Source organism: Diabrotica undecimpunctata, chromosome 11 (assembly GCF_040954645.1).
Source record: "Diabrotica undecimpunctata isolate CICGRU chromosome 11, icDiaUnde3, whole genome shotgun sequence".
In the NCBI taxonomy this organism is placed as follows: domain Eukaryota; kingdom Metazoa; phylum Arthropoda; class Insecta; order Coleoptera; family Chrysomelidae; genus Diabrotica; species Diabrotica undecimpunctata.
In genome coordinates, this window is record NC_092813.1 from 19248242 (window position 1) to 19266895 (window position 18654).

The window sequence follows — 18654 nt, forward strand, 5'->3', positions numbered from 1 at the left end:
ATGAAGCTTCCTCAAAATCTTATTTTCGGAAGATTTCCTCCCTGCGAAGAAGAACGTTTATCCCCGACCTACATTGATAATTTGAAAGAAAAATTGGAAAAAGTCTACGAATTTGCTCGTAAAAGTTTATAGCTTCAAAGTGATAAAGCCAAGGCCAGGCTCGACATGCATGCTACTGGTACAACTTTCGCAAGAGGTGACCCAGTATGGTTATACAATAGTCAGTCTCGTTCGAACCTTCGTGTTGGAAACAAGCATCGAAGAAGTACTTGTGTACAATTATCTTATCTTTTTGTAATTAGTACCTATAATTAGTATAAGCCATTTGTTATCAAGAAAGTTAAAAACAACCGAAAAAGTGATTGTGTTCAATGTTATTATAATTATCCAACAAAGAACTAATACAAGTTTAATTACTACATTTATTAACATAAATACAAATAAAATAGTCCGGTATATTAACAAAATATGCCGGAATGTCTTAACAATTCCTAGTTGTAATTAGTGGAAAACTATGGATCACCAACTAGATAACCAAGAACCAACTAGCTACCAATGCACTGAGGACATAAATCCAGCCATTAGAAAATCCTGCCTAGCCCGCACTCCTCCACCTGGAAGAAATCGAAAAGACAGTTACAACTCTCTAGATGAACAGCAGAAAAAATCTAAAATACGCAACATCGATCTACAAACAAAATTATCAAACTTTCAAATAGAGAAACCACAAAAAAATCTCACAGATGCAGAAAAGGTAAAAAGTGGTAGTGAATGGGTATCAGTCCACCACAAGAAACGTCAACGCAACGATGATAGTCCTGAATTGAAAAACACCAAACAAGCTACACTCAAAGATTATTGGCTAAGTAAAACTGTTCTTACATCTAACAGATACGAGGCACTTGAAAATGATAAATCTAATGAAGAGGATGTAATGCTGGAAGAAAAAAAAGATGAACAGCCATCACCTATATTTATCCAAAATGTTGAGTGTATCAAACCACTACAGGAATTACTACAGCAGATAACTCCAGGTAAATATACTTTAAAATGTCTTGCTAACAACCAAATTAAAGTTCAAGCTGACTCATCCAAAAACTATTCATTAATTGTAAAATCTTTAGCAGAAAAAAATACTCAGTACCATACATACCAACTGAAACAAAACCGTGGATTCCGAGTTGTTATACGTAATTTACATCCTTCAACAGATCCAGATGACATTAAAAAAGCGTTGCTAGCGCATGGACATACAGCACTGAACATCTCCAACATTAAGCAAAGAGGCACAAAGAAAGATCTGCCACTATTTAATATAGAACTGGCTATCCAAAGTAACAATAAAGATATATATAATATTACAAAATTACTAAACTCTATTGTCACAGTTGAGCCACCGCATCCGAAAAGGGAACTACCCCAATGTCAAAGATGTCAAAATTTTGGCCACACCCACAATTATTGCCACAGGTGTCCGCGCTGTGTAAAATGTGTGGGCGATCACCTATCATCTCAATGCCCAAAACCAAAAAATATAAAAGATGTTCAATGTGTAAATTGTCTAGAAAATCATCCTGCCAGCTATAAGGGATGCTCAATATACAAAGAGCTACAGAAAAAAAAATTTCCAACACTTAGAGATAAAAACGCAAGTCAACCACCTCGTGCAGAATTTCCTTCAAGCACTCAACCAACTACAAGCTATGCGAAAATTGTTGCAGGAAGAGATAATAGAAATACATCTACCTTAGATGAGACTCCTCATATAATAGAAACAACAACTCCTCAACATATACAAAATAATCTAGAACTACTAGTACATAAGTTAATGGAAAGAATGGATAAGATGTTTGCTTAACCTTCAACACTAAACTAAAGATGTGCTGTTGGAATGCCAATGGCTTAACCACTCATTTCCACGAAGTTAAAGCATTTATTTACTGTCATAATCTAGATGTTATGTTTATTTCCGAAGCACACATGACTAATAAGAGCCATTTCCATATTTCCAAATATTCAACCTATGTAACTCAACATCCATTAGGTAAAGCCCACGGAGGTACGGCAATTATTATAAGAAATAACATTAAGCATCATGAAACAAATAAAATTAGTAAAGTTAACATCCAAGCCACATCAGTGTCGGTCGAAGATTCACAAGGCTCGATTATTCTATCTGCTGTTTACTGTCCACCGAATAAAATAATTAAAGCTGATCATTTTACTGAATACTTTAAGATGCTAGGACACCGTTTCATTTCTGCTGGAGATTATAATGCCAAACATCATAAATGGAGTTCCAGAATCGTAACCTCACGTGGACGAGAATTATTAAAAAGTATTAATGAGAATCATTTAATTCCTTTCTCTACTGGAGAGCCTACGTATTGGCCTACTGATAGACAAAAAATTCCTGATCTTATTGATTTTGCTATAGTAAAAGGAATATCACATACCTACCTCCAAATTTCTCCTTCATTTGACCTCTCATCAGATCATTCCCCTTTCTTCATATATCTACAAAGCCAAATTCATAACTGTTCTAAACATTTAACACTCTCTAATAAAAGAACAAACTGGAACAGATATAGAGAAGAAATAAAAACATCCATCAATCTAAACTTGCCTCTTAAAAGTGATAGTGACATAGAAAACGCAGTTGCTCACTTAACTACAGTTATTCAGCAAGCTGCTTGGACGTCCACCCCAGAAATTTATTACAAACACAATTCCGAGTCCTATCCTGCACACATAAATACACTCATATTGGAAAAAAGAAAACTGCGAAAGATATGGCAGCTCACTAGGCATCCAGAAGATAAAACAAATCTGAATAGAGCTTGCAGACTACTCAAAAGAAAACTGATCCAACATAAAGACAGTGGAATCAACAAATATTTAAAGAACCTCTCACCTGCAGATGATACAAACTATTCGCTGTGGAAACTAACAAAAAAACTTAAACACAACGAACAAATGAATATGCCAATCAGGAAACAAAATGACACTTGGGCTAAAACTGACATAGATAAAGCATATACTTTTGCAAATCATCTATGCGAGGTATTTCAACTGCATCAGAGGGAAGTCTCAGGTGAAGAAGAACAAGCTATCCATGAAGTCATAAATGCACCATATCAAATGGCTCCACCTATTAAACCTGTTAAGAAATCTGAAATCAAAGAAATAATTGATAATCTGGAAATTAAAAAGTCACCTGGATATGACTTAATATCTAGTTTAGTACTAAAAAATCTACCCAATGAAGGCGTAAGTTTAATTACTTATATATTTAATTCAATATTAAAAACAGGTTATTTTCCACTCCAATGGAAAGTTGCTCAAATTGTTCTGATTCCAAAACCTAATAAGGATCACACGGAAGTATCTTCATACCGTCCTATTAGCTTGTTGCCTATTATTTCTAAAGTATTTGAACGGCTTTTTCTGAGAAGACTGGAGCTTATTTTATATGACAGTAATGTTTTACCGAATTATCAGTTTGGGTTTAGGAAACAACATGGTACTATCGAACAAATTCATAGGGTGGTAAAGACTATCAGAAATTCGCTTGAACAAAAAAATTACTGTACTGCTGCATTTCTAGATGTCTCTCAAGCATTCGACAAAGTTTGGCATGTAGGTCTTATCTCCAAAATTAAATCTATATTTCCTCATCCCATAAGTTCACTTTTAAGATCCTACCTGACAGATCGATTCTTTCAAGTCAAAAGAGGTGGGGAAATCACTAACCTGTTTCCAATTTGTTCCGGAGTTCCACAAGGAAGCATACTAGGACCCACCCTCTACTTAATATTTACATCAGATCTCCCAACGACGACCAATACAACAATCGCTACATATGCCGATGACACAGTTATCATGGCTTCAAATTCTACAGCAGCTGAAGCAGCCCAGGTATTACAAAATCACCTACTTAAACTAGAGAGCTGGCTTAAGCTGTGGCGGGTCCAAGTTAACAGTTTAAAATCAACACAAATAACGTTTACTTTAAAAAAAGGTGTCGCGCCACCGGTTTCTATAAACAACACTCCACTACCAGTTAATAACGTCGTTAAATACTTAGGAATCCATTTGGATAGCAAACTTAATTGGGGCATCCACATCTGGAAGAAACGCCTTCAACTCAGCTTAATCTACAGGAAAATGTATTGGTACATGAGTCGAAAATCAAATCTTAGCCTGGAGAACAAACTTCTGATATATAAATGTATTTTAAAACCGGTATGGCAATATGCAGCACAAATCTGGGGTACAGCAAGTAATACCAACATACAAAAACTTCAACGTTTCCAATCGAAAGTACTGCGCCAGATCTGTAATGCCCCTTGGTATATCACGAACCACAGATTACACCACGATTTACAGCTACCAACAGTTTGCGAAGCAATATCTGCTGTAAACTCTGTATACAAGAACAGACTATACTGCCATCCAAATCCGCTGGAGACGGATCTGCTCAACATTTCACACGTAAGAAGATTAAAACGACCAGACCCTTTGGACCTCTAGTAAATCAGGAAAAATAGAACATAGTGTCATGGTGCGGTGAAATATCAAGTTTCTATTCAGGTGTTTTCTAAATCTTTCCTTAATTTGTGTTTTTGCCTTGTAATTCTCATATGTGTGTCAGTGATGTTTACCTGTATTAAAATCTGTTTGTTAAGTGAAAGTTTAAATTAGTTGATATATCATAGATTATATTTATGTTATATTTTACCTGGGTGCTCGCCACTGGGCAGCTTCCCACTATGTTATTGTACATATATTATACATATTGCTTATTGTTTATAATCAGACAGATTGCAATAAACATTGGATGTTAAAAAAAAAATGGTTATACAATCCCACACGTAAGAAAGGACTTTGTCCGAAACTTCAACGAAACTGGGAAGACCCGTATACCGTCCTGCAGAAAATAAATGATCTAATCTATCGCATCCAGTTTTCAGCTAGAAGTAAACCCAAGGTAGTTCATATCGAGAGACTAGCTCCATACCATGGAACTGATCCACCCCGTTGGCTTCAATCGATCCCCGATAGTCCAGTTATTCGAGGAGAATAACTATAAAGGAGAAGGCAGTGTTACGAAAGATTTATCCCAAATAGGAAAAGTCCATTGACGAAAAAGAAGAAGTAGTTCGAGAACATTCAAGATGACATCGAAAATTCTTGAAATGTCTAGTGAAGTTTGAAACGTCGGAAAATATATATATATATATATATATATATATATATATATATATATATATATATATATATATATATATTGTTGTGAATTTATTAAAAGGTTCAATATTTATAACACTTACGGATTTAATTTATTTCTTTATTTATATTAACTTATCTGACAATAATTTATATATATCCGTACGTAACAAATTCGCGAGCGCGGCGTCTTCAGAATTAACTGTTCCCTCCAAATAGAGTTCCGTTATTATATATGCCATTGCCTTTACGCTAGAATCATCGAACAGCCTTCTCGATTAGCGGCGAAATTATAACGGTAAGGCAAACGGGTATTTTTACATCGGCTCGACCGTTTCTGGAAGGTCCCTTCAGGTAAATTTCTGCCGGCTAATCGAATACTCTCGTAAAAATCTAAAACAGAACAGCATTAGTCATAATATTTACGGTTATTTTAGGCCAGGATAATTATCGTAACATTGCCCCCCTCTTAAAAGATGGTTCCTCCTGGAACCTTGTCGGGACTGGAACCGGAACTGTATGCTGGTATCGGCAACTGGACCCTCTTTTACAACTTCCAGTTGTATAAAAATGACAAGGGACGGTTTTCTCTCCGCACCAGTAACTATGCGGATTGCAACAGACTAACACCTGGACTTCGGTGTCTTTAAAGATCTCCTCCACCATATTTCGGATAACCCTCCAATCTAATTGGCGGCACTCCAACTTTGGCATGGCTAACTTTTGCACGTCGGACTCTAGTACGTGCTCTCTCAATTGAAGTAAGGCTTCCCACACATCTCGGTAGGTAGGTTGGTCACGGGCAGTGTCTTTTGTTACCAGGTAGAAAAGGTAACGTGATGCATCTTGGAGTTTCAAGGTTTTACCGGGAGCTGGCACCTGGCATTGAAGTTCTGCAACTCGACCAAACTTCCTTCGAAAGACGGATGCCAACCCTGGTGCGTCTTTGATACTGGCCGGGATGGTAAGGGCCAGCGAGTAGACATCGGGGAGCGCGAGTAGATCTTGCTTTTCTTCAGTGGTAACACCATGTCTTGATTTACCGGTACCTCCATAGGCACCCATGAATTCCTCAAACGTGAGGTCAGACACGTCTTGGACTTGGTTTACTTCCACTTCTTCATCTACGTCGTGGTCACCTTCGAAAGACGCCAGCCGGTTATGGTGTACTATCATCGGCTTTCCCCTCGGAATCTTGCTTATTCGGTAGATGACATCGTTGATCTTCTCCATGATGAGGTATGGACCTTCCCAAAACTGCTGCAATTTGGGAGAACAACCTTTTCGCTTCTTGGGATTATACAGCCATACTTTGTCGTTCTTCTTAAAGCAACCCTTTTCGGCTTGTGTATCGTACCGTTTCTTCATTCGGTCGCTAGCGATCTGAAGGTGGGAACGGACCAACTCATGTACATCGTCCATTCTTCTTCGTAATTCGATCACATAATCTTCACCTGCTACATCTTCTCCAGGTCGACACCCAAATTCTAGATCACAAGGTAGTCGCATTTCGCGTCCGAATAGGACTCTGGCTGGTGTCTGGCCCGTTGATTCGTTAACAGCAGATCTGTAGGCCATTGTGAAGAACGGAAGGTATTGGTCCCAGTCTCGCTGATGATCGGACACCATCTTTGTCAAATACTTGCCAACTGTCCTATTCATTCGTTCTACCATACCATCCGATTGCGGATGATACGCGGTAGTTCTTGTTTTCTTCATGCCTAGTCTATCACAAATTCCTTGGAATAGATCACTTTCAAAGTTCCTGCCTTGGTCACTATGGATCTCCAAAGGCACTCCAAATCGGCTGATATATTCTTGGATCAACTTATCTGCAACGGTGGCGGCCTTCTGGTCTGGAAGTGCGTAAATCTCGACCCACTTAGTGAAGTAATCCATTACTACCAACATGTACTTGCCCCCATTTTCACTTTCTGGAAATGGCCCAGCGATGTCCAAAGCTATTCTTTCAAACGGGCTTCCAACATTATATTGTCTCATAGGAGCTCTCCTTTTTCGGTGAGGCCCGTTACTCGTAGCACAAATAGTACATTTCTTACACCAGTCTTTTACGTCGTCGGAACTGTTCATCCAATAAAACCGTTCCCGAATTCGCTGAAGGGTTTTCCTTACACCAAAATGCCCTCCCGATGGACTGTCGTGTAACTGACGAAGTACTTCGGCTATTCTGCTCTTTGGGATCACCAACTGTCTTCTCTTCTCTGAACCGTCATCATTTTCCAGGACTCGTTTAAGCAAGCCATCTTCGATGATAAATGAGTCCCACTGGGCCCAATACGTCTTAACTACTGAGCATAGGTTTGATATTTCCTGCCAAGGTGGTCGACGGTTTTCCTCTTTCCATTTTCGGATTTTTTGTATAACTGGATCTCTCTCTTGTTCTTCCCTGATCTTAGTAGGCGTCCAGTCGTTGTTGACAATCGTCGTTCTTAGCACTGCTGCTTCCTTGGATTCCGTTTTGTTGCAGTGGGAACACTCTGCTGAGCATGGCCTTCTGGAAAGAGAATCAGCGTTTCTGTGGCTAACTCCGGCCCGGTGCTCAATCTTAAAATCGTATTCTTGGAGTCGTTCGATCCACCTGGCTATCTGACCCTCTGGATTCTTAAACTGCATCAACCACTTAAGGGCGGCATGGTCGGTTCGGATTAGAAACTTTCTGCCATAGATGTATTGATAGAAGTGCTCTACTGATTTAACTACTGCTAGAAGTTCTCTTCTCGTGACGCAATAATTCCGCTCAGGTTTTGAAAGAACTTTACTAAAATATCCGAGGACTCGTTCCTGTCCTCCTTGAATCTGAGACAGCACTCCTCCAATTCCCACATTACTTGCATCCGTATCTAAGATGAACTCTCCTTCTGGCAGTGGATACCCCAAAATTGGTGCTGTTATTAAATGCTTTTTCAACGTTTCAAAGGCATTTTGGCAGTCTATATCCCAGCGGTATTCTCTTGCTTCCTCTGTAAGTCGCGTTAATGGCTTAGCGATATCTGCAAACTTCTTAATAAACCTCCGGTAGTAAGTACATAGTCCAAGAAAACTTCTCACTTGATGTTTGTCAGTTGGTTTTGGCCATTCCTTAATGGAATCGATTTTTCCCTTATCCACGGCCACTCCTTCTTTACTGACTATATGACCCAGATAATTGACTTTACCTTGAAATAGCTGGCACTTCTTGGGGTTTAGCATCAATTGGGCAGCTTTAAGTCGATTAAAAACGTTTTCTAAATTCCTCAAATGATCTTCGAATGTCTCCCCCAAGACGATTATGTCATCCAAATAAACCAGGCATGTTTTCCAAGATAACCCTCTCAACACATTTTCCATAAGCCTCTCAAATGTCGCAGGAGCATTACAAAGTCCAAATGGCATAACGTTGAATTGCCACAATCCAGATCCTGTGGTGAAGGCTGTCTTTTCTTTATCGACTGGGTCCATTTCTACCTGCCAGTATCCAGACTTCAAATCTAAAGTAGAAAACAATTTACTTCCAGCCAATGTGTCCAATGTGTCATCGATCCGAGGCAGAGGATAACTATCTTTCTTGGTAACGTTGTTCAGCAAACGGTAATCCACACAGAACCTCGTCGTTCCGTCTTTCTTCTTAACCAGGACCACCGGAGAGACCCATGGGCTCGTAGAAGGTTCTATCACCCCGTCTTTCTTCATTTCCTGAACAATCGTTTCAGCTTCCTCTCTCTTCGCCTGTGGTAATCGTCGAGCTGTTTGACGAATTGGCTTAGCATTACCAGTATCAATTTTATGCTTAACAACGGTAGTTCTTCCCGTCTTTCCTCCTTTCGGTACGAAAATATCACGATACTGCCGCAGAAATTCCCTTAATTTCCTTTTCTCCATCTGATTTAGAGACTGTCCTGCAACTGCAACCATTTGGTCGAATTTGTCGTTGGAATTATCAGCTGCTGTCGCCTGACGGATTATGGATGTCACAGGTACACAAGTTCCTACTTTTGTCTCTTTCTTTATGGTCACTGGGTAGTCGTTGACATTGATAAGTCTCACAGGAATTTCTTTAGCCGAAGTCACCAATTCCTTTCCAATTATGATTCCACGGCCAACCTCATCGTCGTGGTTCCAAGGCTCCATCATAACAGGTCTCCCTTCGTCCACAATTCCCTGTAGCCGCGCTACTATGATCGTTTCGCTTCTCGCAGGCACGACTGTATCTTCTGTAATGGCTGCTTGCACAGTGTTGTCATTATGTGGATGGAGAAATACCTCCTCGTTGCCAACTTTGATTACCTTATTCTTAAAATCCAATTGGAATCCATGCATATTCATTACGTCCATTCCTAATATAACATCCTCTTCGATGTCAGCAACTATAACAGTATGGACGAACTTTTCTGCTCCAATTCCCAATTGTACCTGGATTTCTCCATGAATGTTGGCATTTTCACCTGTAGCGGTCCGAAGTCGCAACCTCGTTGGTAACAGTTTCTTACGGCTGTTTATAACTGTTGGACGTATAATGGTTCTGGTCGCTCCGGTATCCACCAACAACGTATGTCTTTTACCATTTATTTCTCCATCTACATATACACTATCTTCACGACATTTCAAAGAAGCTATTAGTATGAGAGGGTCTTTGGAAAAGTTTTGGGTCGAAGCTGCCCCCCTAAGGCTGACCCGTTCTAGTTTTCCTGATGGTGAGTTTCTTGATTTGCGTCGTACCTAGGGTGTTTACAGGAGCTTCGTACGTGTCCTATTTCGCCACAATTCCAGCATCTGATGGTCTTCGTTTTCTTATATGTCATGCTTTTCATCATATTAACGAGCTGGTCAAGTTTATCTTCATCTCCTTCCTCTTTTACAGTCCTAACTTTACTGTACCCGCCAGAGGCCTGCGTAGCTGACTCGTATTCGAGGGCGGCGGATAAGACATCAACCAGCGTCTTGTGACGAGCTAATCGTAGTGTTCTCTGCATTTCATGATCACGAAGACCATCAATAAACGTTTGAACGGCCAATTTTTCCATCATGTCTTCGGGAGCTGTTGGATAAGCATATCGTACTAATCTGGCAATATCTACCTCATATTCTTGAAGAGCCTCATCTTTCTTCTGTCTACGATTTTTAAGCTGCGACTGATATACATGCTCCAAATGTTCGTGGCCATATCGCATATTTAACCTCTTCTTCAGTTGTTCGAAATCATCGGTCTCCTCTACGGCTATGGTCTGAAGCACATCTAAGGCATCTCCTCGAAGAGCGATAGTCAGGTTTACCGCCTTTTCTTTTTCAGACCATTCATTTGCTCTTGCGGCTGATTCGAACTGTTTCATGTAGTTGTTCCATGACGATTTTCCATCGAAAGTTGGGACTTTCACATGGACAGAACCTCCACTTCCTTCAAATTTCGGCCGTGTTTCCAACTTACATTTCGTCTCTTCTTCTTTTGTCTCCACTGTAATTGAATTGTTTCCTCTCTCTGCTGTCCCTGTTTCCTCCATCTTCCTTTCCATCTCTTTAATCTTTTCTTCGAAGGCCGACATATCGGCAGCAACTTGGTTTTTTAGCGAAGACATTCTATCGTCGAGGGCAGACATCTCGGAAGTTACTTTAGAGATGTTAGCAGAAACTTTACTTTCCAGAGAAGAAATCTCGTTAGAAACTTTGTTTTCTAATGAGGCGATGTCGCCGGAAACTTTGTTCTCCAATGATGCGATGTCACCGGAAACTTTGTTCTCTAATGATGCGATGTCGCCGGAAACTTTCGAAATATCGCCAGAAACTTTGTTCTCTAATGATGCGATGTCACCAGAAACTTTCGAAATCGACGAGAGGACAGCATCTTCAAATATATAAGTCTCTGGATCTAGTCCTTCTTCTAGCAAAGCGTTCTTTAGTCGTTGGACTAACTCAGCCTTTTTTCCGGTGGAAGCTAATTCTCTGTCTTCAAGATGTCTTCTTAAATTAGTCACTGTCAGCTCATAAATCGTAGCCATTTTCACAATTTATTTTATATTCACTTGTATTATTATTATAAGTCTAATTTATGTTCGATCTCACTTCTGCCACCACTTGTTGTGAATTTATTAAAAGGTTCAATATTTATAACACTTACGGATTTAATTTATTTCTTTATTTATATTAACTTATCTGACAATAATTTATATATATCCGTACGTAACAAATTCGCGAGCGCGGCGTCTTCAGAATTAACTGTTCCCTCCAAATAGAGTTCCGTTATTATATATGCCATTGCCTTTACGCTAGAATCATCGAACAGCCTTCTCGATTAGCGGCGAAATTATAACGGTAAGGCAAACGGGTATTTTTACATCGGCTCGACCGTTTCTGGAAGGTCCCTTCAGGTAAATTTCTGCCGGCTAATCGAATACTCTCGTAAAAATCTAAAACAGAACAGCATTAGTCATAATATTTACGGTTATTTTAGGCCAGGATAATTATCGTAACAATATATATATATATATATATATATATATATATATATATATATATATATATATATATATATATATATATAACAGATGTTTTTGACAGTTGAGGGACAGTTGTATTTTTAATTTGGAATGTTGAAGTATATAGTTGTCAGTTAGTTAAAAAGTATTGTAATATTGTTAGTGTTGAATAAAGTTAATTTTCAAGAAGTGTAACAATATTATTATGTTGGGATCTCTATTTCATTATCTCTCATGTCTTACATTGTGCAATATATAATATATATATATATATATATATATATATATATATATATATATATATATATATATATATATATATATATATATATATATATATATCTATTAACGACTCTTATTTTGTTTAATTGTAAATTCAAAATGTTTTATATAAAATGACGTTTAACAAACGTCGAAAAATGGGAGTCCGTTAGAAAACATTATTAAAATTTCATTTAATTAGCTTCACGAAATACATAGTTGGAAGAGTACATATTTAACGTTAGTTATTAATAAATTCATCTCAAACCATTCTTCATCTTTTGGTCCTATTCATTTTGAATATTGGCGATCATTCTGGCTATAATTATTTTATTAAGTGATGCTTTAAATAGATTAGTTGTTGTTGTGGAGAACCATTTCCTCTGGTTTGTAACCATAATATTCTTCTTCTCCCAATTCCTCGCTTTCCGAATATTTTGCCTTGAAGGATTATTTTCAGTAATCTGCATTTAGTGCCGTTTCTCATTATGTGTCCGAGATATTCTAACTTTCTTGTGTTGTTGAGTGCACTCCTAGCCTTCTCTATTATACATTTTACTTCTTGTGAGTGATCCCATTATTCGTTTACTATTATTCCAAGATAGATAATAGGTAAACTATTTTATTCGGTCCACTGGTGTATTCTTGATAGGCAGTTGGACGTCAAATCTTTCACTTACTTAATTTACTTTGTTTATTAGTTGTTGTAAACTGTTTAAACTGTCTGCAAAAATAACGGTGTCAACTGCATAGCGGATGCTGTTTAGGCGTTCTTCACATAAAAGGATTCCATGTTCGCAATTTTCCAAAGCTTCACTAAGTATTTTCTCTGAATATAGGTTGAATAATATAAGTTAAGGTATACATCCTTGTCTAACGCCTGGCAGAATCTGGATCGCTTCCGTCGGTTTATCTTCAAGGTTTGTTCTTATTGTTGCTGATAAGTTCCTGTACAAATTTTGTATTATACTCCGGTCTTTATCATCTATTTGGGCTTTTGTTAGAAAGTCCATCATTTTTCGGTGTTGAACTGTGTCAAATACTTTTTGGTATTCCACAAAGCAGGTGTAAATATTACAGTCATATCTCTGCATTTTTAGAATAATACCTGTACACTAAACAGTTCATCTCTCGTACCTACGCCTTTCATGAATCCAAACTGTGTGTCTTGTATTTTCTCTTCGCATAGCTTGAATAATCTGCGATGTATAATTTTAAGTATCTCAAACTATACTCAAATTTTATTTTAAACATCTTATTTCGTTTATATAATTAATTTTATAATATTATATTATTATTTCTGAATTAGTTTATATTTTTTATGTAATTAAATTTACTATCGATTGATATTTATTTATATTTTATTATTAACTTAATATTTCTGACTTTGACCGGCCTTTCAGAAGTAAAAGTTTTTTTATACCTCTGCCTTCATTTTCCCCTACAAACAATTACATCTCTATGGATTAAAATCACTAAAGCATTGGTTATCTTCACATTTATTTACTTTGCATACGAATGGCGAGTTAGACTGAATTGTTTTGTTTTTTGAAGTAAATACTTCTTATCGTTCAGCATACCTGTATGTTTTTGCACGGGCCGACATTATCATACATAATAATAATAATATCTAATAATGAAAAAAACATAAAATTATGTATAACATAAAACATATTAAAATAAAACAGAATAAAGAACAAAATACTACAAAAAATACAATACAAATTAAATTAAATTAAAATAGGACGCTCTATTTGTCAACTAATATGCGAATATTTAAAATGCTAAATTTTTAAAATATTGTGATTTGAAAAGTCCTGTCCCGAATTATTATCTAAGGAAATATTGTTGTAACAAGCCGTTTAAATGAATAGTTTTTCTTTGATACTATTCCTCCTAGGTTTAGTGAGGTTTTTGAATTAATGTAGTTAGTTGTGTGAGTGTGACTAGGATTTCCTCAGATCTCCTGTCGCCATATTTAGCTAATAGTGCTGGACGAACATCGGTCCAGACAGTTTTGTTTGAGAAATTAATGTACCCTCTTGGTTCACCTTTCATTTGAGAAAGGATATTTGCTTTCAGTACGAAAGCTTGAACATCAGAAGGATTTTGGGGTAGTAGAAATTCAATTAATATATCGGATGATGCTATAAAGGTAGACAAATTTTAGCTTGTGTATTCAGGGTGTCTGATTTGGGCTAACTATTTTTCTTTTCATTCGCCCTTCTGTTTCAATCTTTTCCATTTTTTGACATTATATTTAATTCCTTGAGTGATTTTTCTTTAACTTTTCCCACCTCTACTACTGACTGTATCCATTTTTTTTTGGTCTGCCTCTTTTTTTACGATAGTCTTTGCTTCGTATACTTTTTTTGTAATTCTATTGGGTTAGATCCTCATCAGATGCCCATAGCATTCATTTGTCTCTTGGCTATTTTATTCATTATTGGTTCTTGGTTGGCCATTCTCCTAATAGTCTCGTTGATTAATCTGTCCCATTTTGTTTTTCCAACTATTTTTCTTAGGTGCCTCATCTACATTGCATTTATCCTGCTCTGTGTTTTCCAGAATTGTTCAGTTTTCACTTGCATTAAGCACAGTCGATATCACTATTGTGTTATATATTTTTACCCTTGTCTGTCATGTAAGTTACCCTTTTCCCAGTATTGGGGTTAACGTATAGTATAACTTGCTTGATTTCTGTGCTCTTTTCTTATTTCCCAGTCTATTTTTCCGTCGTTAGTAATTATACTTCCCCCGTATACGTAAGTTGTAAGTTGTAAAGAGTTTTTACACTTTATTTTCATTGTATTATCTTCCTCATCTCCTTTGCCGCTGATTTTCACTATCTTAACTTTTTTCCTCGTTTATTTCCATTTTTAGTTCTTCTATTTATTCTATCCATATATCCATTAGTTTCCGCATTTTAATCTTGGAATCTGCTATTAATACTATGTCGTCGACATACATTAACGACACTATTATTATGGGTGGTAATCTATGGTGTCCTATTATTGTCTGTAGTTGGTAGGTTCTTACTCTAGTATTTCTTATCAATTCGTTAATTACTATTATGAACAGCAAAGGACTGAGACTATCTCTTTGTTTAATAAATGTCTTTCAATTGAATTTTTCCGATCTTTCCCCTGTTATCTTTACTCTTCTTTTGCTACCAAAATGTATTTGGTACCATTATTTTCCTCACGAATTTTACTATAATTTCTATTTCTTTCGTGTCCAATTCTGTTCTTAGGTCTATAAATGCTAATACTAGTTTTCTCCTCGTGACTATGCTTGTTAGTTTTTTCCACTTTTCTTTATATATTTTCATAGCCAGTTTATTTCTTGTTCTCCCTTGTATTTTACCATTTCTGGTTCAATTTTATCATCTCCATCTGCCTTGTCTATTTTTATATTTGATAGTTCTTCTATTACTTTTTCTCTAGTTATTTGCTCTAGCTCTATATTTTCTTCGCCTTCATTTATTACATTGTCTTCTGAATGTAGTTAAGTTCTATAAGAGAAGCACTCACTCATAATTGTTTATTTAGGTGCTGGCTTAATTTTAATATGAAAATAAGTTATATGTAAATTTATCAATTAATATAAATACTATGTGTGTATGCAATCAAATTACGGTACCTGTGATGTTGATGTATACTTCTTCTTCTTCCTCAGTGCACTGGGCTGGTTCGGGAACAGAAATCTTCTCAAAAGGGTCGCGTGGTCAAGGTTACACAAAATACTGGAGTGTTAAACGGCCCCGATTTATACAGGACTATATCTAAACTCAGATTGAAAATGCGTGTCGTCCCGTAGCTTGCTCCCTTAAGACTAGGGGGGACTGTACAGGTCCGTATTAATTTACGATGACAAGACATACACACACGTTAAGTAAAGAATTAAAATATAAAAATAAAATAATAAAAATTATTAATAAAAACTGAGAATATATGTGGAGGGACGTAACATTCCCACCCACCAAAATGCATATTTGCATTTTTAGTCAATATAAGGCAAAGGGCATAGCTTAACCAAAGGTCGCCTAAGTTCACCTTTCACGGTTTGTACGATAGCTACGCGAGCAATATCATCTTGACCGAAAATTAAAGTTTTAATTCGACCCATTTGCCATTGTAAGGGAGGCTTGGTCTCATTACGTATTAGTACGAGTGTACCTATATTAGGATTACTCTCATTTTTATGCCACTTCGAGCGTTGATGAACGCTCGAAGTCTGCATGTAATCGTTGCAGCAATTGCCAACGACTTAGTCTATTTAAATGAACATCACTGTAATCCCGATCGGGAATTATCTTTAAAGGCTCTAGTGTAAGAAAATGACCAGGTGTTAACACTGAAAAATCATTTGGATCATTACTGACAGGACATAAGGGACGACTATTTAAGACAGCCTCTATTTGTATGAGTAATGTATTGAATTCTTCATAGGTTAAAACCTGTTCGCCTATGACTCTAGACACATGCGTTTTTACGCTTTTTATACCCGCTTCAAACAATCCACCAAAATGGGAAGCTGCCGGAGGATTTAAATGCCATGTAATGACGTCGTTTTTATCAAAATGTGACTTAATGTCTTCTAAATAGGATTTTGCTCCTACAAAATTTGTTCCGCAATCAGAATAGACAACAGAGCAACGTCCTCGGCGTGCTATAAAACGTCTGAATGAGGCTAAAAATGCCTCGGTACTAAGTTTAGATACCAATTCTAAGTGCAAAGCCTTAGTGGCAAAGCATACAAATAGGCAAATATAGGCTTTCGTTCGTTTAGCATTTTTAAGCTTATTGGCTCGTATCAGAAAAGGACCGCCAAAGTCGACGCCAACGCAGAAAAATGGTTTGGCCTTGGATATCCGTAGGTCGGGAAGAGCCCCCATAGGTGGCTGATAATTTTGAGGTTTTAGTCTCCAACAGGAAAGACATTTTGAAAGAACACTACGAATAACACGTTTGGATGAAATTATCCAAAAGTTTTGTGACAAGGCGAAGTGCGTACCTTGAATGCCTGCATGTAGATGTACAATATGAATTTCCGAAATAAGTAATTTGATAAAATTACCTTTAGAAGGTAAAAGAAGAGGAAAGCGCTTGTCATACGCTAATTCTGACTGGCTAAGTCTTCCGCCCACTCTTAGGAGATCATGTGAATCAAAGAAGGGATTTAATTTTTTCAAATATTTGAATTTTATAGAATTACCTTTAACCTTTTCTATTTCCTCCTTCAAATATCTTTGTTGCACTAATCTAATTAGTTGATTAGTGGCGTTAGTTTGTTCCTGAATAGAAAGCTTTCCAACTGTTCGTTGATTGACTGATTTTAGGTTACCAACAAATCTAAGAACATAGGAAAAGATACGTTTTAATTTTGAAAAGGAAGAAAATCGATTACAGAGATTATCGACAAATTCATCAGATGGAAAAGACAAAAGACAACTTTTCTGTTTCAATTCTAAGTTATGTTCGATAGAATCGGTCAAGAAGAATGACCAGTTATCTTCAGTAGTGCGAAGAAACTCCGGACCCACCCACCAAGCAGGAGTATTTAAGAAATCCTCAGGGAAAAGTCCACGGGATCCGTGATCCGCACTATTTAATGAAGAAGGAATATATCGCCAGTGTTTTGAAGCTATCCTTTCTTGAATATAAGAAATTCTGTTACTGACGAAAGTTTTCCATTTATATGGCTGTGAATTAATCCAATGAAGAACAACAGTCGAATCTGACCATGCGTAAATTCTACTAAACGGTATAGTGAGAGTCTGCAGTATATAAGATAATAATTTGCTAAGAATTACTGCTGCATTGAGCTCGAGACGAGGAATAGTTTGCACCCTGGTAGGAGATACCTTTGTTCGGGCTAAAAGAAAATAAGTTTTGATGACTCCTGTATCATAACACACACGAAGATATGTAACAGCAGAAGATCCACGTAAAGAAGCGTCGCAAAAGCCATGAAGCTCACAGGAAATAATTGCATTTAAAGAAATATGACGAGGTATAGTAAACTTAGACAGTATAGACAGTTCAATTTTAAATTGTTCCCACCTTGAAGTAATTTCCAACGTTGGAGTTGCATCCCAATCTAAATTAAGTAGCCAAAGACGTTGAATAATAGTCTTCACTATCAAAGTGACAGGATTAAGAATACCGTAAGGATCGAATATGCGAGCTATTTGGGATAAGAGATTTCGCTTTGTACAGGAAGCTTGAAGAGGTAAAATTTTGTAAAAGAAATCATCAGATGATGGATTCCATCCAAGTCCTAATACGTTTAACGAAGATTGATCTAAGTCAAATGAAAAAGACTGTTGCAGAATATGATCCAAAGGAATATTAGCGAGATAGAATAACTGAGGGGCATTACTTGCCCATTTTCGTAACTCAAATCCACCACGTTTCAATAAAGATATTAATTCTTTTATAGCAAGAACACTATTTTCTAAAGAATCCTTTCCTATCACCACATCATCTACGTAAGTATCTTTTAGGAGTAAAGATGAGGCCACAGGTAAGTCCGGTTCGTCGAGTGCTAGCTGCTGTAGAGTACGAATTGCAAGATATGGTGAGCTCGACACACCGAAAGTAACCCGAGTAAGTTCGTATTCAGCAATAGATTCCTGTTCCGAAAAACGCCAAAGTATTCTTTGAAATCTTTGTTGCTCAGGAGCGATAAGAAT